The sequence below is a fragment of the Bubalus bubalis genome, chromosome 2 (genome assembly GCF_019923935.1).
Source record: "Bubalus bubalis isolate 160015118507 breed Murrah chromosome 2, NDDB_SH_1, whole genome shotgun sequence".
NCBI classification, from domain to species: Eukaryota; Metazoa; Chordata; class Mammalia; order Artiodactyla; family Bovidae; genus Bubalus; species Bubalus bubalis.
Window position 1 is genome coordinate 75,301,785 of NC_059158.1, and position 23,701 is coordinate 75,325,485.

Below are 23,701 nucleotides of genomic sequence, written 5' to 3' on the forward strand. Positions count from 1 at the left end.
ATGGTATGGGGAGGGAGGAGGGAGGAGGGAGGAGGGTTCAGGATGGGGAACACGTGTATACCTGTGGCGGATTCATGTTGATATATGGCAAAACCAATACAATATTGTAAAGTTAAAAAAATAAAATAAAATAAAAATAAAAAACTTATTTTAGTCACACTCGAACACACACATACGTGGAGTGCTTTGAACATTGAGCATAATCAAGCAATATTAATGATTATGCATAATTGTTGTTTAGTTGCTCAGTCATGTCTGACTCTTTTGTCATGGACTGTAGCCCACCAGGCTCCTCTGTCTGTAGAATTCTCCAGGCAGGAATACTGGAGTGGGTTGCCATTTTCTTCCCCAGAGGATCTTCCTGACCCAGGGATCAAACCCACGTTTCCTGCATTGGCAGGTGGATTCTTTACCACTGAGCCACCAGAGAAGCCCAGTTATACACAATAGGAAGAGACTAATACAGGAGCATCACAACAGCTTCTTTTGGCTGTTAGGGACACTGGCAGGAATCTGAAACCAGTGTTAAAAAAGTTTAGAATGTGATGAAGAAATGATGCTGGTTTGAAGGGTTAAAAAATTTCCTAGGTAGCTCAGCTGGGAACATGTCCTCTGTCTGCAGCACTTGTCTCAAAAGCAGACTCACTGCAGGAAGAGAGTAAACACCAGCGGCTGCTCCCATGGTGTTTCTGTACAGCACGGGGGAGCGAGCATGGTTGCCGGTCTCATTGCACTGAGAAATTCAAACTAGACTCTGGCAAGATCGCAGCTCCTGGAACAGACACATGGCCCCATGGGCGGGCACAGTGACAACTGATGTCCAGCTGAAGAGAATGAGCAGGCATGTTAGAGACAAGAAACAGGGCATGATATTTCCAGCCAACATGGAAGAGTTACACAGAGTCAGAGAGGAAAGAGATCCATGTTCCCAGGCAATAACACTGCCTCATCACAGAAAGTTCTCTGCTCTGTCCCTCATTTAAACACACAAGTGAAGACCAGTCTACCATGTTTTCATGAATCAAGCAATCATCTGCTTCTATGGAGCAGCCTCTCATAACCAGACTCCCAAATGTTTATGGGAGTAAGCTGTTCAGAAAAGGCCATTTATGCAAATAAAAGTGAGCGGGGTGATAGAGAATGCATGTGGCAGTGTGCTGGGGAGCCTTGCCCAACAGCACCCTACTAACACCCTACTATCCAGGCTCCAGGAACCATCCCTCAGCTGTTGAAAAAATCTTGCAGGTAAGAGCAATGGAGTCATTTTGATGTAACACTTATTGATTCTACATAAAAATGTTTTGTAGTTTCACTTTTCTCCATTAAAAGAATAGGCAGTAAAGACCATTCTAAGACTGCCCGTGGGTTACATCACGGTCAGCTGGGACCAGTGTCAGCCCAGGTCAGACCTTGTGTCTAGTGTAGAGTACTTCAACTTGAAAGGTGAGAAGTGGAAAGTAGGGAGAGTTTCAATGAAACAGGTAGAGACTTTTTTTAATAAAAAGAATAAAACCCTAAATAAGATTATGGAATCTGATATATATGTTACCTGGCAAAACCTAAGGAAACCTAATTATCATCTTAGAATACATGAATAGTTTACTAACTAGAGGATGAAAACTACTTATTCAAAGGAAAGACATTGCAAAATGAGAATTCAAAAGCCGCCTCCAGGCTCTAAGAATACTTTCACTTCGGAATGGGTTACCTAGATAGTCTTGTGATGTTTCCAGAGGGAAAAATAAAGCTAAGGGTAAGAATAAATCTATCCACCTGGAATAGTTTAAATCAGTCTTTATCAAGGGGAAGTGCATAGGGGCTAGAAATTCTGGAAGAACTTTTAAATTTAATGTTTTCAGTTTGATGATCATCTAAAAATTATTTGTACCAGTCTATGGATAACTCAAGTTTGGGAAACAATGGTTGGGGTTCCTAAATTCTCCTTTCTTGCCCTGCTTCTGTTTCATATTGTTCTAGTCTAAACATTTCTTAGAAAAACCCATGGCCACATAACAGTAGTACAACAGAGCATGGATTCAGTGCTACCTTTTTGCTAAAGATGTAATCAAATGCTAAAATAGCAGAAGAGATAGGGAACATACTTTTACTCCCTATGAATAGGACCAGATGGTACTGTGTCACTGGTCATGGAACATGTCAGATCATGGGCTCCATCCAAAAAAAACCCACCATGATTCTTCAGAGGAAATATTGTATCCCTTCAGATACTTTCCTTTTTTTTTTTTTTAAAGATAGATGAAATGTTATACTTTACTTATTTTGAGATATTTTATGAATGTATTCTCCATATACAAGAGAAAAGAGTTGATTCAGAAAAGAGATTAACTATCATGCAAAATCTTAAACAAAAGGTTAAAAAGTTTGATTTACTATTTATTTACCTCATATATTATTACTTTCAGATATCAATGAGCATGTATTTATCTACTAACCACTAACTTGCCCCCACTTTGCCCACTGATGCCTCAATACTTCTCTATATCTGATTGGGAGAGGCTGACTCAAATTCTAAGAGAGTACTCAGTTCAGTTCAGTTCAGTTCAGTCGCTCAGTCATGTCCGACTCTTTGCGACCCCATGAATCGCAGCACGCCAGGCCTCCCTGTCCATCACCAACTTCAGGAGTTCATTCAGACTCACGTCCATCAAGTCAGTGATGCCATCCAGCCATCTCATTCTCTGTTGTCCCCTTCTCCTCCTGCCCCAATCCCTCCCAGCATCACAGTCTTTTCCAATGAGTCAACTCTTCACATGAGGTGGCCAAAGTACTGGAGTTTCAGCTTTAGCATCATTCCTTCCAAAGAAATCCCAGGGCTGATCTCCTTCAGAATGGACTGGTTGGATCTCTTTACAGTCCAAGGGACTCTCAAGAGTCTTCTCCAACACCACAGTTCAAAAGCATCAATTCTTCGGCGCTCAGCTTTCTTCACAGTCCAACTCTCACATCCATACATGACCACTGGAAAAACCATAGCCTTGACTAGACAGACCTTTGTTGGCAAAGTAATGTCTCTGCTTTTGAATATGCTATCTAGGTTGGACATAACTTTCCTTCCAAGGAGTAAGCGTCTTTTCATTTCGTGGTTGCAGTCACCATCTGCAGTGATTTTGGAGCCAAAAAATATAAAGTCTGCCACTGTTTCCCCATCTATTTCCCATGAAGTGATGGGACCAGATACCATGATCTTCGTTTTCTGAATGTTGAGCTTTAAGCCAACTTTTTCACTCTCCTCTTTCATTTTCATCAAGAGGCTTTTTAGTTCTTCTTCACTTTCTGCCATAAGGATGGTGTCATCTGCATATCTGACATTATTGATATTTCTCCCAGCAATCTTGATTCCAGCTTGTGCTTCTTCCAGTCCAGCGCTTCTCATGATGTACTCTGCATAGAAGTTAAATAAGCGGGGTGACAATATATAGCCTTGACGTACTCCTTTTCCTATTTGGAACCAGTCTGTTGTTCCATGTCCAGTTCTAACTGTTGCTTCCTGACCTGCATATAGGTTTCTGAAGAGGCAGGGCAGGTGGTCTGGTATTCCCATCTCTTTCAGAATTTTCCACAGTTTATTGTGATTCACACAGTCAAAGGCTTTGGCATAGTCAATAAAGCAGAAGTAGATGTTTTTCTGGAACACTCTTGCTTTTTCCATGATCCAGCAGAAGTTGGCAATTTGATCTCTGGTTCCTCTGCCTTTTCTAAAACCAGCCTGAACATCTGGAAGTTCACAGTTCACGTATTGCTGAAGCCTGGCTTGGAGAATTTTGAGCATTACTTTGCCAGTGTGTGAGATGAGTGCAATTGTGCGGTAGTTTGAGCATTCTTTGGCATTGCCTTTCTTTGGGATTGGAATGAAAACTGACCTTTTCCAGTCCTGTGGCCACTGCTGAGTTTTCCAAATTTGCTGGCATATTGAGTGCAGCACTTTCATAGCATTATCTTTCAGGATTTGAAATAGCTCATCTGGAATTCCATCACCTCCACTAGCTTTGTTCGTTGTGATGCTTTCTAAGGCCCACCTGACTTCACATTCCAGGATGTCTGGCTCTAGGTGAGTGTGCTGCTGCTGCTAAGTTGCTTCAGTCGTGTCCAACTCTGTGCGACCCCATAGATCGAAGCCCACTAGGCTCCCCCGTCCCTGGGATTCTCCAGGCAAGAACACTGGAGTGGGTTGCCATTTCCTTCTCCAATGCGTGAAAGTGAAAAATGAAAGGGAAGACGCTCAGTCATGTCCGACTCTTAGCGACCCCATGGACTGCAGCCTACCAGGCTCTGCCGTCCACGGGGTTTTCCAGGCAAGAGTACTGGAGTGGGGTGCCATTGCCTTCTCCGCTAGGTGAGTGTAGGCACTTCTTAATCCCAAAAGGCAAGCTCTGATAGCTGCAAAAGGGACTACCTTTCTGGAGAATCTTCACAAATAGATACATTAACTCTTTTGAACAAAGGTTCTAGAGAAATGTCTAGAATTACAAGCATATTTGAGAACTCTAAGAGATTTACATTGTCCAGTATCATACCAAGTAGTAATAGCGTAAATTTCTGAAACTGTATCCATTTGATTTGATAGGTAGATTATGATGAGGACAGACAGATCAATAAATAGATCAACAGGTAGGTATTTTGTTCAAAATCACAATTTGTGATTCTAGAAATAATAGAGCCACATTTCAACCACTAAGGTGAGTGATTGTTCAGATGCATTTGGCACTGTCTGTAGGTTTATGACTGACCATTCCCAGAGCGAGGGCTGACTTGCCACGGTTATGAAGCTTTCAGGATATAAACTATAAGGATGATAAACTACAGCAGTTGAAAATGTGCCTTCAGGTACTCACTTGCAACTCCCATTTATGTCTCTAGGAATAGCGAAATGAGAAACTAGGGACTAAATCTGGCCCAGTCAGTAACAGTGTGGGTAACACATAAATATTAATGTTCATTGTAGTAGTGTGGTATGCAGAAATATCAGAGTATAATTGTTAATTGCTAATACATTTCATTCATGTTACAGAGGAATAAGTGAAAACCATTTTACTGTAACTTTTAAGCGATTCCATCATAACAATTATAAAATATTCATTCTTTTCCTTAGATTGTTAACACTGAATTTTCTGAAAATGAATCATCTGTATTTCACTTTTATTGCCATTTGCTTTCTGTATAGATGTGTCTAGGCATCTATTATACAGTTTAGTCAGTGAGATAGTCTCTGGTTGTTTGAATTTACTGGTGCCTCTGTACTTAGCATTCTTTATACAAAATACGATGTTCCAATAATTAAAGGCATTCATCACAAATTTCATGGTATTTTAGGGGTGGTCATGGTATCAGGGGGAGAAGGAGGTCTCCACTTTGCTCTGCCAATCCGCTTGTTGAATCCTTTTCTCTTTTATTTTTCTCCTTGGATTACCCATATTCCTTCTCAACTCACTTCTGTTCCATTCCAACAACAACAAATATTCATCAAGAACCTACTGTGACAGACATCATGCTAAGCATTTTAAATTCATTGTATCTTTTAACCCTAAAAAAGTCCCTATGAAGTACTATTTTTTATTCCTATAGTAAATCTTCGTTTTGCCTTGTTTTTTCAAAGCATCACTTCAATTTTTCTTTTAAGTAACTTCCCCTGCTCCATTCCATAGGGTTCTGGTGGAACTGTCAATCAAGGTCTCTAACCTCCTCTCTGCCCAGGTATGGCCACATGACTCCAGTCAGCCCTGAATGACACCAGGATGGAAAATGGCTATGGTGAAGTCTTTCTAACATCAGAATGGGGACAAGAATGTCTGTTTCTTCAGACATTCAGATCTATGGGGCTTCTGTTCTTTGCAAGGCCTGATCTCTCAGCTTTCCCTTTGATTCTACAAGAGAGCTAAAATCATTTAGTAAATTTCCTTTTTAGCCTAAGTGAGTGTGTTTCTGTTGCTTGCAACCAAAGAACCCAGCTGACATTTGGCTTCATTTTGCAGATGAGAAATAGGAAACTAAAGCTTGGAGAGGTTAGTTACTTGCCCAGAGTTGATAGTATGAGAGATTCAGGACACACACCCATACCAGCCAGACTCCAACATAGAATCTTAACCATGTGCTTTGCTGACCATTACAACAAGGTAAGCCAGGGAAGAAGTTCGCAGAGAGAAAGCATACACCTACTATTTTTTTCTTCTGAAGCTTTCTGAAACAGTCTTCTTCTCCTGGATCAGGTGTTACATACTCCAGATTTACTCCAGGGTCAAAACTGGGATACAGCAGAGCAAAATGATACAGTGAACTTTATTACCCTAGGAATATAACTCTATTGTTGGTAACTAAGCCCACTGCATCACTCATTAAGCCAATGATTTTACGCATTTTCTTTCTTGTTTCCTTTTTGGCCACGAAATATGGCATACAGGATTTTAGTTCCCCAACCAGAGATTGAACCTGTGCCTCCTGCAGTGGAAGCTCAGAGTCTTAACTGCTGGACTGCCAGGGAAATCCCACATTTTCTTAAGATAGTGTGAACCTTTTAGATTTTTAGCACCCAGAACTCTGCTGTGCCGTGTGTAAACAGGTCTGGACAGCCATTTTTGCAGGCAAGGTGGCAGTTGTGATAGAAAGCAAGTAAGATTTGGAGCCAGAAGACAGGTTTCTGGTTATAGTTCTGCCACCCCTTAGGTGGGTGGCATTGAGAAAACTGGCCTCTATTGGTCTCAGCTCCCTCATCTATAGAATGGGAATAGTGCTGATTCTTCCTGTATAGGCTTATCGAGAAGATTTAGTAAGTTCATGCACCTCTTGAATGAACTCACTAGTGGGCTATAAAGTTCTACAAATAGTTTTTTACTTTCAGGATCTAAAGAACAGCAGAATTCAACAACAATTTCAAAAGCACATTCTTTGTTGTATAGTCTCTTTCACTGGTGTTCAAGCCATAGTCTTCTTTCTTTCTCTATTTTTTATAGGATGAATGGCAGAGGTGTTTTTTTATATATAATAAAATACACGTTTCATGTTTCCAATCAGTAGGTATAAGGGTTTTTGTGATTCTGCCCTGAATGTGTACTCCTTGTGACAACTCTGATTTCACTGAAGAAAATCTGATCTGAAGGGTTACAAATGGGACAGAGAGGACAAATCCCGCAGGTCACAGGAGCACTTCTAGTTCTCATCGGTAATGGTCATAAATTGTTACCGTTCAACCAGAGGTCAGCAGCTTCTCTGAAAAGAATCTGTGCTGCATACTCATTCCCCAGGGAACAGGGAAAGCACAAAGCCTACGTGGACCCCCACCAAGCCTGCATGGACCCCCGCCCAGCGTTCACCTGCTCACTGGGTCAAGATGAGCTCCATACAGGGGACTCTGTGTACCCCGTGTTGATCTCTTCTGGTGGTGAGTGGAACGTATTAATACCCCATTATGGAAACCTACTGCTTCTGTTCCTTCACTCTGCTTTTTCTGGAGTTACATAGAAGATACCAGCATTCATTCACTCCCTCACTCATTCATTCAACACTTGAGGATCTACTATATGCAAGGTATTGGGTTTATGCTATGGAGAAATTTTTTAAAATATGGATCAGAAACAAACAGTGCCACAAAGGAACATATAACCCAGCAGGGGTAATAAGACATAATCATAAATAGTTGTAGCCAATGTAACCGGTGGAAAAATATATTTCACAAGATGGAAAATATATTTAAAGAGGACATTCTCTTTAGAAAAAAAAAAATCTGATATGCTATTCCAGTGGTGAAGGTGAGGTCCTAAAACTGAAGTTTAGATAGAGACAAAGTACTGGCTAAAAGAATTTGGGGGTAAGAAAAGGAGAATCAAGAAGAAAGGGAGGACTTCCTTGGTGGTCCTGCTGCTGCTGCTGCTGCTGCTAGGTCACTTCAGTCATGTCCAACTCTGTGTGACCCCATAGACGGCAGCCCACCAGCCTCTTCTGTCCCTGGGATTCTCCAGGCAAGAACACTGGAGTGGGTTGCCATTTCCTTCTCTAATGGATGCATGCATGCTAAGTCGCTTCAGTTGTGTCCGACTCTGCGCGACCCCATGGACAGCAGCCCACCAGGCTCCTCCGTCCACAGGATTTTCTAGGCAAGATTACTGGAGTGGGTTGCCATTTCCTTCTCCACCTTGGTGGTCCAATGGTTAAGATTTCACCTTCCAAGGCAGGGGATGTGTGTTCTGTCCCTGGTCAGGGCGCTAAGATCCCACATGCCTGGAGGCAAAATAACAAAACAGAAACAATATTGTAACAAATTCAGTAAAGACTTAAAGAATGATCCACATCAAAAAAAGAAGAAGAAGAAGAAGAAAAAGAAGAGAGGGAATGGGGAAGAAAGAGGGAGGGAGGGCTGGCCAAATAGCAGAGGCTTTGCCTGTAAAGCAAAGTCATCCACGAGATATTTTTACAGCGGGGTGACCAAAGAACTTTTAAGAGTCAGGCTGTACAAGATTTACTACTATGGCATATAGGTTTCAGAAATATACACCTGCCGCTTTGCCTCAACTCCCTAGTAAATTGGACACCAGATGCCTCTTCCCGGAGTGCCTTGTGTATTGCGAATTATTGTGTTTATTTTTTTAAAAAAGGGTAAGGCCAGTCTCAGGTCTACTGAGAGAAGAAAGAGCCACAGAAAGTGAGACAGAAAATTTAAAAATTCAGGGAGAGAGGGAACTTGGAGTCAGGAGTGCCCAGGAGTTTGTAATTCCCCAGGAGTTTGTAAATGGATTGGATGATGATGAACTTCTCAAGGGACTGGCTTGAGTCAGTTTTATTGAAATCTGCAGGACAGGTGACTTCCGCTGCAATCTGGGGCCCCCAAGCAGATGAGGACGATGTCATAAGAAGACTCTCCGAAGGAGTCAATGTGGGTGACAGACCTCAGGAAGAATTTTATGGGACCAAGAGAGGGAAGAAGACAAACAAGCAGAGACAGAGGCACAGCCTGGCTGTGGGCAAGTGCGGGACTCTTGCCACCACTGCTGGAGTAGAGTGAACCAGAAGTAATTTAGACCAGTGGGTCCCAGGAGACCTTGACAGATGAGCTGAGAACTTCTGTAGGTTGCTTGGTTATTTGGTTGGAAATGGGAAGCATACATTTTTCAAAGTATTTTAGCATTATATTCTCTTTTGATTTTTATAATCTATTTTCAAGGAAAATGAAATATTATTATTCCCATTTTACAGATAAGGAAACTAAGAGATGGATGATTAAAGTTGTTCCCAATCAGTATAGCATCTGGGGAACCGCCCCCCCCCCCGCCCCCCCCCGCCCCCCCCCCCCCTCCGCTACACACACATTTCCTAAATTCTAATTCAACAGCTGACTTGTGCGTCTAGTGCCCATAAATATGCTCTTTGAACAAACACGGCTGGGAGTTCCATGAGATTCCCTGGGGAGTGGGCGGAGCGGGGGAGAGTCTCAGAGCAAGCTCTGACTGGTTTCCTTGGGAGCAATTCTGGAGGAGAATTTCTGATGAATAAAATTCTCTACCTCATTACCCAAGTAACTAATCTAATCAACCAGTCCAGCAAGTTGGCTAATTTCTGATGTGTGAGCTTCTGCCTCAGCCCACCCACTCTCCCCGATGCCCTTTCCTTCTTCCCAAGTATGATTGCTCGAAGTTCATTCATTCAACTGACCCTGTGAGGCGCTTGGATTATCATCAGGGAAATGGCCCTTTGGGGACAGTGATCTATCTCCTTGTCTGAAACCAAAACCTTTATCTTTCCCACAAACAAGAATAAGTGTATCATTCTGCCAGTCAGATTGCCTGAACCCTAAGGATGCCTTGGAGGGTAAACACTTGATAAATAGTCATTAAGACTTCCGTTTCCACTGTCCACACATACCCATTCATTTTCCAAGCTCTGTATATTCTGGCTCCCCCGCCATGAAAGATGTCCTAACTTCCACCTCCTAACTCTCCCTGCTTACTGCTGCTGCGTTCATTAAAGTTCAGTTCTGGTGGAATCACATTCTTTCTCTTCAAAAATCAGTAGTTCCCTAATCAACAATCCCACTTCTAGGTATTTACCCTCACTGGCAAAAAATAAAAACATATGTCCCCTCAAAGAGAAATTTCTTTTCTCTTTTTTTATGAACAATTTGTTCACAGTTGTAGATAAACTGGAAACAATTCAAATGTCCATTGAGAGAAGCATGGATAAACAAAATGTGGTACGTTCATAGTTTTTAGCAACAAAAAAGAATGAACTGCTGACACAGCAACAACAGGAATTAATTTCAAAATGTTATTTTGTGCAAAAGAAGTCAGACACAAAAGAGTCTGTACTGCATGGTTCCAATTTACATGAAATATAAGAAAACAACAAAACTAATTTATGATGGTAGAAATTAGTACCATGGTTTGCTTATGGATAAATTTCTAGGTCGATGAAAATGTCTGTATTTGGAGGAATTAGTAAGATAAGTGTATACGTTTGTCAGAACCCATTGAATTGTACACTTAAGATCTGTGCATTTCACTATGTGCAAATTTTACCTCCTTTAAAATCGTTAGGAGCTCCCTGCTCTCTACTTGTGCGTGTGTGTTAGTCACTCAGTCGTGTCCAACTCTTTGCAATCCCATGGATTGCAGCACAATAGGCTCTTCTGTCCATGGAATTCTCCAGGCAAGAATACTGGAATGGGTAGCCATTCTCTTCTCCAGGGGTTCTTCCTGACCCAGGGATTGAATTAATTATGTACAAATTCATTTGCCTGATCCATGCAGACAGAAAGTAGATTAGTGGCTTCCAGGGGCTGGAGGAGGTAAGGCTGGGAATGCCTGCTAGTACATTTGGGCTGATGAAAACGTCCTGAAATTAGACAATACTCAATACTTATGGTTGCACAACTCTTTGAATATACTAAAATCACTAAACTGCACACTTTACAAGGATGAATTTTATAACATGGAAATTTTCTCAATTAAAAGAAATTCATCTACCCAGGATTCCAGACAATCATGAAATGGTTCAAACTAGCTTTCTAGGTCAAGCCCCCACTCATCAGCCCCTGAGAATCCCACCCCTCCCGCTTTCCTCACAGTGTTCCCTCTTCCCAACACACCTAACATTTCCATTTGTGAAATTCTACCCACCCCTTGCAGCCCATCTCGAAACCCCTGGCTTTCCTAGCTCTCCCAATGTGGCTCCTCTTTCCTCTGGACTGCTGGTACGAGGCAGAGCTGTCCCAGGAAAATCTCACCATTTTCTGCCTTGCCTTATATCTATTTGTGCGTTTGTCTGAGCCTTCTGACTCCATTCCCAGATGAGTGAGGACAAGAGCTGGGCCCTACTCTTCCTTGTGTCCCTCACAGCACATTGATGTTGCAAAATAAAATGCTCCCTAAATGGAACTAAGATGAGTGACTCTGACTTTATCGATTTCAAACCAGGAAGAAAATATCCACCTAGTGGCGGGTTTTGCTCTAGGGGGTTCTCAGCCTTTGCAATGGCCCAGGATCCCCTGAGGGAACTGTCACCCACCGTTTCTAGACCCTCGAGGTTCTACTTTCCCACTGGAGTGAGGCCAGAAAAATCCCAGGTGATTCTGCTGCAGGTGACCCACACACCACAAGTTGGCAAACACTGACTTTGAATTGCATATCTGCAAATGAATAAAAAGAGTGACACAGCATTTATTTTTTCTAGCTTTTTTATCAGCTAAATTCTTAAGTTTCTTATGGGTACATCCTCCTACTGGGAATTAAAGGGGCTACATTTTCTGGAAGTCTTCCAAATAGCCCTTAAAAATGTGGCATATTTTGTGACTCATGGGTAATGTGCTCTGGTGACTTCTTGATCATGCTGGTGCCACCTGGAGCCAAATACACTGAAACTTCAAACTTTGAGGCAAGTAGTGACTTCTGATTTCCCTGGTTTCACAGCCCTGCATGGCTTCCAATGTGCCTTTGGGCGCTTTGTTTTTCCACAGGAAAACTCCCTGGGGGCGGGTGTTGGCTGCTGCTTCACACTGAGTTCTGAACGTAGGCTCTGAAATTAGAAAATTTTCACAGCACATAGGCAAAAAGGATAATTTCCTCAGAAACCACTCAAATACCCATTTTAAAAGGGCCTTTCCCAAAGCCAACACAATCTAAAGTGTTAATCACTTAGTCATGTCCTACTCTTTGCTACCCCATGGACTGTAGCCCACCAGGCTCCTCTGTCCATGGGATTCTCCAGGCAGGCATACTGGAAAGGCATCCCCTTTCCTTCTCCAGGGGACTTCCTGACCCAGGGGTCAAAACCAGGACTCCCACATTGCAGGCAGATTCTTTACCATCTGAGCTACCAGGGAAGCCCAAGTGAAGGATCTAACAAATATTATGACTCACTTGGATGTTAAACCTAATAATTGCAGACACAAAGGTCTCCTCTCAAATAGTTGGATCTGCAAGAGGAGATGAAATGAGTGTTCGACAACCTCTTGACCTAGACAGGAGGCCATGCATACCTCCTGCCAGAGTAGACAGCTCTGAGAGACGCAGACGCTCCAGCTGAAGTACAAAGACCTGAAGGAGCAGAGAGCCAAGTTCTGTCCTGTGTGCATTTTCCTTTCCTTGTGTCCCTCGCTGGATCCACATGCCGAGAAGCTCCATCAGTGTATACAGGGCTCTCAAGAGCATAGCAAAGGCTGATGTCCCAGTGAGGAATCACCTGGTTCCTGAGCCAGCCTCTGGTTTTTTTTGGATCCCCTGGCTGCAAGTCTCAGATTTTCCCATCCCTTTTTGACCAGTACCTCCACATAGGGATTCGCATATAAAGCCCTGGCCAAGGAGCAATTAGAATTGAGCACTTGGTGGGGAGTGAGCGGGGTTCGGGTGCAGCGCTGATTGCTTTGGTTCTGAGGTTAGCGTTGCTTCTCCCCACAGCAGACCTCACCTCATTGTACATCTCACCTCTCACCACAGATTGCATTTGATTGTGCCCAAGGAAGGCACACTTGCTGGCCGTACATTGATGCCTGGGTAATATTTATTTGCTCTGCAATCTGACATGGCTCCTGTGCTAGCTATTCAGAGCAGACCAGTCTCCCCAAGAAGTATAGGGTGGTGGATCCCTGATATCTTGCTGCACCAAAGTTAAAGGCAATGAGAGAGATCAACAGAAAAGAAGGGAAAGATGATTAAAAAGTGATTCCTCAAACATAGGCCAAACACTCTCTGACGTAAATCATAGCAGGATCCTCTATGACCCACCACCCAGAATAATGGAAATAAAAGCAAAAATGAACAAAGGGGACCTAAATAAATTTAAAAGCTTTTGCACAATGAAGGAAACTATAAGCAAGGTGAGAAGACAGCCTTCAGAATGGGAGAAAATAATAGCAAATGAAGCAACTGACAAAGAATTAATCTCAAAAATATATAAGCAACTCCTACAGCTCAATTCCAGAAAAAAAAACGACCCAATCAAAAAATGGGCCAAAGAACTAAACAGACATTTCTCCAAAGAAGACATACAGATGGCTAATAAACACATGAAAAGATGCTCAACATCACTCATGATCAGAGAAATGCAAATCAAAACCACAATGAGGTACCATTTCACGCCAGTCAGAATGGCTGCTATCCAAAAGTCTACAAACAATACATGCTGGAGAGGGTGCAGAGAAAAGGGAACCCTCTTACATTGTTGGTGGGAATGTAAACTAGTACAGCCACTATGGAGGACAGTGTGGAGATTCCTTAAAAAACTGGAAATAGAACTCCAATGCGACCCAGCAATCCCACTGCTGGACATATACACCAAGAAAATCAGAATTGAAAGAGACACATGTACCCCAATGTTCATTGCAGCACTGTTTACAATAGCCAGGACATGGAAGCAACCTAGATGTCCATCGGCAGATGAATGGATAAGAAAGCTGTGGTACATATACACAATGGAATATTACTCAGCCATTAAAAAGAATGCATTTGAATCAGTTCTAATGAGGTGGATGAAACTGGAGCCTATTATACAGAGTCAAGTAAGTAAGAAAGAAAAACACCAATACAGTATATTAACGCATATATATGGAATTTAGAAAGATGGTAACGATGACCCTATATGCGAGACAGCAAAAGAGACACAGATGTAAAGAACAGAGTTTTGGACTCTGTGGGAGAAGGTGAGGGTGGGATGACCTGAGAGAATAGCATTAAAACATGTATATTACCATATGTGAAATAGATCACCAGTCCAGGTTTGATGCATGAGACAGGGTGCTCAGGGCTGGTGCACTGGGATGACCCTGAGGGATGGGATGGGGAGGGAGGTGGGAGGGGGGTTCAGGATGGGGAACACATGTACACACATGGCTGATTCATGTGAATGTATGGCAAAAACCACCACAATATGGTAAAGTAGTTAGCCTCCAATTAAAATAAATAAAAGAATGAAAAAAAAAGAAATGATTCCTCACCTGGCTTTTCTCCTTCTACCCCTCTCACACCCTCAGCCCAAGTCAGCCCCAGATGTACATCACCAAGATAAAGAGGATTTGAGGAACACTGTATCTGAAAGCATTACTGAGGCCAACATGGAAGAGCTTTACAGCCATCAGTTTCAGAGATGTTTTATGGCCTAGCAAGCCCCAAGGTCAGGACAAAGAAACATCGGGGCTCAGGAATTTTGGGCCCACTTTGGGGTGACCTTGGACATACTGAGAGCCGAGAAACCCTAACCTAGAGCTGCTGCTGTTCTAGAAAAGACTTAATTAGAACCAGCCCGTGGGCACAGTGGCTTCATTCTCTGGGCTCAGTCCAGTGGTGTTCATCCTTCAGCAGTTCTTACTGGAGGCCAGGGGACTTAAGTAGGCTGAGAACCATCTCTCCCACCATGAACCAGCTGCAGGTCCTTGGGCAGTTGCTTAACCTTGCCATGCTTCATTTGGAAAATGGAATAATATCTCCTTAGTGAAATAATGTAAGTCAAAATTTCACATTTTGCCTACTTCTAAGCAAGAGTTCAATTAGTGGTAACTATTTCTCTTGTTATTGTTATTCCTATTTCACAATATTAATAGTATTAAAACAGCCTGACAATCATTTTAGATCCATCTCTGTTTGTCCCATGTCCAAGTGGACACTGAGGCCAGGGATAAATGGAATAACCTTGGCAAAGGAGCCAGCAGCTCAGGAACTCGTGGCCCCTCTAGTGGTGTGACATTGAACTCTTCCGCCACGGGAGGAAAGGCTTCCTCTCTAGGCTGACTTTGAATAGAAAAGAAGGGAGAGATGAAAAGTAAAATTGCTTACTATTTTTTTTTTTTTTTGCTGTGGAGAAAATGAGGTTTACTAATGACGTTGTTTTCAGAACTTTGGTGGGTTTTCCAGGAATGGAGGGTTATGAAAGAAGGCAGTGATGTGATCTGTTAGCACTCTTTCTTCCAACAGGGAGCCCCAGACTTTGTGAAGACAAGGTTTTGGGAGGTCCCCAAGATGAACACATCACCTGTGCCTGCCTCCTCAACACCTTCGCCAGCCCCTGCTGGCAGGCCAAGGACATAGTCACAGGCTTCAGCTCCGAGATCAGGAAATAACCCAAGCCAGCCTCTGACCTAGATTTGGCAATTCCAAGTTAAATTCCCTAAACGTTTGTAAAGATTTAAAGAAGGAAAGCAGCTGACAACCTTATTTTTTCCTGAAATATTGGAATGAAAATTTGAGGTATGTATAAACAAAGAATGGTATTTGTAGACCTTCCCTTGGGATCACAGAAGTTGTAAAACTGAGAGAGGAGAGACTGGTGCAAACTCTCAGTGATCCCCGTTGACCTCCCAAGACAGAGCTCAAGCTCCGAGCCCACGCATCTTTGCCAAGCACGGCCTCCATCTGCTTCAGCCTTGGAGAGAGACTGGGTGGTAAGCTAGGAGGTCAGGGCAGGAGACCGGGCAGGATTCATCAGAGTCCAGTTTTCCCTGAGAGAATGAAATGCTGGAGAGGACCAAGAAAGGCAGGGGTGGCCATTCGTCTCTTGGGTCTAACTTTTTAAAATATTAGGAGTGAATTGTAGACCAATAAAACTCAGCTGTATTAGAAAAACTGAAACTGGACAAGACCAGGGGCCAAAAACATTTCCTGAGAATCTGTGCAGAGTGGTTGGATGCAAGGAAGTCAGCTCTAATGGCAAGCAGATAGTCTGTGAACGCCTAGATATTTTTTTTAAGACTAAGGAGGCCAGAGTTCGTTTTGTGGAAATGTGAGCAAATCTCATCTTAAAACACATGGGGGATGGGAGGTGGAGATGAGTTAATATAGTAATTATAGACCAGATAGCACTGATAACTAGGGGAATTTGAATCATTCATTAATCTCTGCATCAAAGAGCATAAAACACCAGGAAGCAACCAATAGGGCTTTATGAAATGACTAAGGAAAAGAAAGTTCAAGTGCAACCTGCTTTTCAAATTCGGGCACAGCCACCAGCATAGTCACACCACCCCTGAGCCCAGAGCCCCTAGATTTATGTCATCCCCCAGCCTGATCCTCCAGAGAGCTGGGATCACAGAAGCCAAGAACGCAAACGGGACATGGTTTCTACCTGCCAAGACCACTAAGTGAGGGAGACCAATGCACATATTAATAAAAGAAAAAGTTGACTGTAGTTAAAACACAAGGCAATATTCAGACTTAAGCAACAACTCTTAGCCATCGGGATGATAATAACATTGGAATTTCCTCCGAGGGAGAATGAGAGAGTTTCTGCCTTTAGATGTAAAGATGAGACTAAATATAAATAGCCAGCTGTCTTGGGTGGTTATTCCTTCACCTGCCCCAGAACAGAATGGAGTCTGGGGCAGGTAATAAGGCGAGGCCCCTACCACTGTATAATTCTAAGACAGCCTCATTTCAGAGTTGCTAAAAATAGAAGCATGGTGTCTGGTATGTAACAATATACACTATTGCAGCTGTGTCTTTATGATGAATAATAATACTTTGGAGTTATATGATGAGGCAATCACTTTGCAAGCGCAATCTCATTAACCCTCACAATATTCTGATTAGGTAGGCAGGTGGCAAGTGATCTGAACTCAGTCTGCAATTGAAGCAACCAAGACACAGAGAAGCTCAGAAACTTCTCAGGGAACACAAGCTTTTCCTGTCAGAGCTGGGAATGTCGTCCGGATCTCCTTTCCCAAACCCTGGGGCCAGGAGCAGGGGTTGGCATTGCTTCTAAATTGCAGGAGCTGGCTACACACGGACGTGGTGCTGCCCTATGTAATGCAGTATACGCCCCGGCTGTGCTCTCCCGGAAAACACTGCTGATGTCTCTTGAATGAACGCCAGTGCCACCCCAAGATAAAAAGTTTAGTGTTTCTTTGTCTATTCTTTCTCTCTGGCAATTGATTAACCTCTTCCTCCCTCCAAAATCCAACCCATCTTGAAACAAACCAAAGAAATTTTAAAACCACACCAAAACCTCTTGATGACTTATTTCCTGGTGCTGTCACCGCCTTTTGAGCTTTTGTTCTCATCCACGGGTCCGATTTAATCGAAGATCGATTGCTTAAGAAAAAGAAGAAAAAGTCACCGTTTAAAAAAGTCTCTAAACACTCAGGCAAGCACCCCTTCTCAATGGCTTGCTCCTCCGAATCCTGATTTTATTCTTTTCTTTGTTAATAGGAAAAAAAAAGATTCCTTTGCTTTTCTAAACAAGCTGAGTCTTTCCCGTAGACCAGAGGAACAGGTTTGGTGGTGCTGATATAAAATCACAGGAAAATGACACCATCAGTCAGGAAACGTTTGCCAGCCAAGAGTAAAAGGCGCTTTCCCAGCCTCTGGGGAAACGCCAACGTTCGTTTATTCGGGAATCGTGAGATTAATATAGCAACTCAGGTTTTGTGCTTTTGGGGTAGGTTTCTCTGGCTCCCTTGGAGACACGATACAAGGCCACATCTTCAAATTGTTAATTATGTACTGCCCCCTAGGGACTTTTGTTTTGCTGGTGGCAACCTGCTTCAAATCCTGTAGGAAATATTTATCAGCCGGCTTCAGCCAGTATTTGCCTCCTAGAAAGCTGAACCCTTTTGTGACCTTGTTGTACTGAGTCCACCCCTTTCCCTGGCAAATTGCATTCAAACACTTTACTTTTCGGATTGTTGATTTTCTCCCTCCCTCTTTTGTCTTTATTTCCGGGATGGTTTCATTTGCATAATCTGGGTAGACCGGTCTTCTCTCTTTCAAATCTCTGCCTTTCCCACCTCCACCACATTTCCCCTGTGGTTTGGTAAACATCTCTGAATTTGGGGAAAAGAGGAAGAGCAAACTGTGAATTAGAGACACTTACACATATGCACTTACGTATTTATCTGTACTTACTGATGGAGGAGTTATCCACCCTGAAATGTGCTCTATAAAATCCCATTTAAATCAAAAACTTTTATCAGAAAAGTGAAATTGCTTTATGATTGAATAGCACTTTGCTTCTGAGTACCAGCCATTGAGGCTGATGAAATGACCAAGAGGACATTCTTCCCCAGAAAGACATCCTTGCCCTTTATTTTAAAGTTGGAAGAAAAAATTTCAGCACCATATTCCTTCACAGAGCGTCTCTCAGACTGGGGGACAGCTTTTACCTGTAATTAATGACATTTGGGTATCTGATAAAAATATTGCAAATATGCATGTTTGTGTAGTTTTGTTTTGTTTTTAATAATGGATGAGACAGCTCTGGCAGGAATCTTCATGAATTATATATTTTTTAAAACACACACACAAATTCTGAACACAACAACTTTAGCAAATATATGCATGATCAAAACAGTTCAGAAATATAAGATCTGAAAATGAGAAAGGGCAGCAGGTTTTTGAATAGGCTTCATCAGCGGAGGGGAGAGGTCAGCGGTGGAGGTTAGTTATAGGAGCGATTAAGTCTCCTCTGACACCCACGGTACAAGCCGCTTAACATAATCAGCTGCAATCAGCAAAACTGCTGTTTATTACAAAACGTTTTTCCCTTTTAATATTTCATATTGTTATGTAAAACGGTGCAGTGTAGGGACACACACATTTCACCAGGGACAAATTGTACAAATTGTCAGCAATAATAATTTGTGGCTCTTCTTGTGACATCTTTGGAAGTTAAAAACCGTGGAGCGATACCTCTCCAGAGCTATTTTCTCTAATGTGGTTAATGGTTTGCACTGGAGTTGACCAGCCACTCTCTGTATGATGTTGTCACCATCTACCATTGTGTGAAAATGTTTGTGTGACCATACATCAATCAGATGAGCCTGTAATTCAGGGCTGTGAAGCTTTGTTCTGCTCACTCTTCCCCAATTGGTCAGAGCCCTCCATTACAGGTGTGTCTCCTTCAGCTTTCCTGTTCTGCCTTAATCATCAAAGTGATGCCTTTTTCAAAACATTTTCATTTAAAAGGAACCAATTATGAGGTGCACAATAGGCATCCATGTAGAATTCCTTTGTGAAATTCACACGCTGAGGGTTGGACTAAGAGAAATGTCCTCTCTAATAGGACAGATTATGGTGACCTAGATTAGAGGACACTTGGATATGATCCCTACACTTTTCTAAGGAAAAGGAGCAGGTACTGAGCCGACCATTGCTGGTTCCCATTCCAGCCTGCTAAGTATCTCATACAAGATGCTTCCAGTTCCTGGAAGCTGTCTCAAATAGCTCATTCCTGGCCGCGTGTCCCACCCACTGGGAACCAGCCTAGCTCTTCACAGGAATGCTGGAGTGAGAGGAAGCCCTGGGAGCCAGACACATACAGGATTTTATTTTTACTAGCATGCTAATACTTAAAAGATACAATAAATGTTGTTCCTTTGTGGTCATGTTAGCAGGCTAAATGATAACAACTCAAACGAACAATGATGTGGCTATTTCTCACGTTTTTGGTCCATCTTATTTCCAAGCCATGCAAGGCAATGTTTCACTACTTTATGCACATGTTTTCTTTTGAACCCCAGTTTAATTATCCAGTTTCTTCTTCGTGGCTCCAAGTGAGTAGGCATTTCTTACACTTTGTACATGTTTCTATTAAAATCACCCTTTTGGATGTTTATTTTTAGATCTATTTCTCTGATGTAATAAACTCCTTGCGGTCAGAAAATTTTCATTTTCACCTCTACATGCATTGCTGTCTGGATGTGTCAGCATGTACTAAGCACTCCATGGATGCTCTTGCTAAATAAATGAGTGAAAACTTTGCAGAAATTAAATTCATTCTTAGAGGACAAAGATGTGCCTCCATAAGGGCTCTGGACTCTGAAGACTATTTTAATATAGTTCAATTACTTGAACATTTCTTGAACAATGGAAACTTTTCAGGAATTAGTCTTCACAGGGACAGGATGTCTTTAAAATGTAAAAACACTGTTGAATTCTCAAAACCCCAGTCATCACACTTTCCAGACCATTACTGTTCAATGGAAATACAATTCAAGCCACTTACTTAATTTACCTTTTCTAATAGCCAAATTTTAAAAAGAGGAAACTGGTGAAATTAGATTTAATAGTAATAATTTATTTAACCTCTATATCCCAAGTTTTTACTTCAAAATATAATCAACTAAGAGGGCTTCCCTCATAGCTCAGTTGGTAAAGAATCCACCTGCAATGCAGGAGACCCCAGTTCAATTCCTGGGTTGGGAAGATCCACTGGAGAAGGGATAGGCTACCCACTCTAGTATTCTTGGGCTTCCCTTGTGGCTCAGCTGGTAAAGAATCTGCCTGAAATGAGGGAGACCTGAGTTCAATCCCTGGGTTGGGAAGATCCCCTGGAGAAAGGAAAGGCTACCCACTCCAGTATTCTGGCCTGGAGAATTCCAGTCCATGGGGTTGCAAAGAGTCGGACACGACAGAACGACCTTCACGTCACATAATCAACTAAAAATGATCAATAAGATATTTCACATTATTTTTTTTCTTATTGTCCTAAGTCTTTCAAATGTGGTTGTATTTTTACACTTACAGAACATCTCCATTGGCACTGACCACATCGCAAATGCTCTGAACCCACATGTGGTAGTAGCTACCATATTGGATAGTGTAGTCCTAGACTAGCCTCATAGTCCTTTTAACCTACACCTTTCTGGGACTGAAGCAGGCAGCAGTAGGCAATGACTGCATGTACTCTGTGTGCTCAACACTTGGCCTTTTCTTCGCAGTTGAAACAAAGGCTAGCAATGAGATTTAGCTCAAATTAGAAGCTCAAAAGCTCATGAAACCCATCAGCTTCCATGTTATCCATGCTAATAACATTTTTATCCCTTGGGCTAGTTGTTCTCTTGATCTTCTTCTTTTCACCCCAACCCAACTTGTGGAGACAAGTGGTTTCAGCTAGAATAGTAGCAGTGAGGTTGATGGGACTTAGTGAACCAGATGAGAGAAAAAGAGGCATCGAGGATGATTCCTAGGTGTTTTCCTTGTTCAGTGGACCCTATTCAATAGATCCTAGGGGCATTCTAACATGCAGCTGGAAGAGCAGGGGGAACCAACAAGAGGGGCTGAGAGGAAGGAGCTGCCTGAGAGTCAGAGACCAACCAAAAGGGGGAGGGGTGATGGAGGGGTCCCAGAGCCTAGAGTAGACAGGGGTGGTCAGCTCTTAGAGGTCAAGTAAGCCTTGTGGATGAAAAAATGTGAAATACAGAAAATGATCGAGAAGATAGGCTTGGACAGTGAACAGAACAGAGTCGGGATAGTCTGAGGACAGGTGGCAGGTCACACCGAACCAACCAGCCTGGACAAGTGCAAGGCCTGGACCAGAGGACACCTGGCATTACAACCCGATGAAGCCAGCACCCAAACATAGACAAAACAAGGCTCCATACTGGCCTTGAGAGACTCTATGTCCTTCATTAGCCCGGGAAAAGCTACCCCTCTACCGTATTTTCCTGCCACCTCGGCCATGCAGAGTTGAAGTGTACGGAGCATTAAGCCAAATGAAATTTAGTATAACCTGAGACCTTGATTTCTCAGCAGCAGCCTGGCCTAGGAAATTTGATGATAGAAATTCTTGTTAATATTGTATAATTGACCTAAAAGTTAGGTCAATTGGTCAAATAAAGTATGAAAGATTCAGATAAGGCAGTCATAAGCACCTCTTGGGCATGAATTTGAGTAAACTCTGGAAGATCGTGAAGGACAGGGAAGCCTGGTGTGCTATAGCCCATGGAGTCTCAAAGAGTCGGACACGACTGAGTGATTGAACGATAAGATCAAAGCTCCTGTTAAAAAGAATGAGAGCTGTAAATACTGACATAGAAATATATGAATGAGTCACTTTTAAGTGGATAAAGCAAGGTTCATAACATATATGAAGTATGCTTACTTTTACTGGGGGTGGAAGGGGTCATATACATATGCATATTATGTACCCCCATAAATATACTTTGTATGTGCACAAGAATTTTCTGGAAGGATCAAAAAGAAGCTGTTAATAGTAGTTGCCCCGGAGGAGGAACAAGAAAGAAATTTAGGATGAGGTAGACATTTGCATTTTGTGTGTAATTTTTAGCGTTGCTTAATTTCTTCTGACCTGGTACCAGAGTTATTATTTTTTAATTAAAATAACAGTTTAAAGTATTTTAAACAATATTTTACTTGTGCTGTGCTGTGCTTAGTCAGTTGTGCCCGACTCTTTGTGACTCCATGGACTGTAGCCCACCAGGCTTCTCCATCCATGGGGATTCTCAATACAAGAACACTGGAGTGGGTTGCCAAGTCCCCCTCCAGGGGATCTTCCCAAGCCAGGGATTGAACCCAGGTCTCCCACATTGCAGGCAGGTTCTTTACCATCTGAGTCACCAGGGAAGCCCATGAATACTAGAGTGGGTAGCCTATCCCTTCTCCAGAGGATCTTCCTGACCCAGGAATCAAACCGGGGTCTCCTGCATTGCAGGTGGATTCTTCACCAGCTGAGCTACCAGGGAAGCCTATTTTACTTGTCTTGTATGTATTAAACACTATCAAATCTTGTGGAAACAGGACTATATACCTTTGTGACCAGTGTGATGCATTCCTTCCAAATTTCAAATATGGGGACCTTATAAGACTATTTTTAGGGGTCCACTTTTCTCAATATTAAATCTCCTCCTTTTAATAATTCTACTCAGTGTCCAGAAATCAAGTTCATAAGGCTGACATTGAGGCACTGCTGTGGCTCTCAACTTTAAAATATCTGAAGTTTAAAAAGAAGGGCAAGTGTGAAAGGCAAGACTTGAACCAGCTACAAACTCACCTCTAAGGTTTCCAGGTGGTTTTACCACCGTTACTTGCATATTTACTACCAGGTGAGATGCAGGATTACCCCCAGGGAGACGCCAGAAGGCTGTCTATCAGCAAGGAGACAATGCTTACTGCTCTGTAACTCTTAATTAAGCTCAGGCAGGATGGAGAATAATAAGATTACAGTCTTCTGTGGAGAGATAAGGGAGAAATGGCTGCAGGCAAGGCTCTAAAGACCTGTATGAGGGCTGCACACTTCAGGAGTTTAGAGGTGGTAGAAACCACTTTTAAAATGTGTGATTAGTGAAGATGGAATTTGAACTGGATCTTAATGCATATGAAATAAAACATTATTTTAAAGTGTGAAGTGAAGTTGCTTAGTTGAGTCCGACTCTTTGCGACCCCATGGACTGTAGCTTACCAGGCTCCTCTGTCCATGGGATTTTCCAGGCAATAGTACTGGAGTGGATTGCCATTTCCTTCTCCAGAGGATCTTCCCA

General features: G+C 42.5%; 1 long non-coding RNA gene across 1 annotated transcript in view; it reads right to left on the bottom strand.

Annotated features, from left to right (window-relative positions):
• LOC112581758 overlaps positions 1–23,701 on the bottom strand; it is a 74,262-nt gene that overhangs the window by 35,690 nt on the left and 14,871 nt on the right. Inside the window, exon 2 of the long non-coding RNA XR_006547286.2 lies at positions 11,509–11,629. This is a non-coding gene — a long non-coding RNA (uncharacterized LOC112581758). The remainder of the gene's footprint in view (positions 1–11,508; positions 11,630–23,701) is intronic.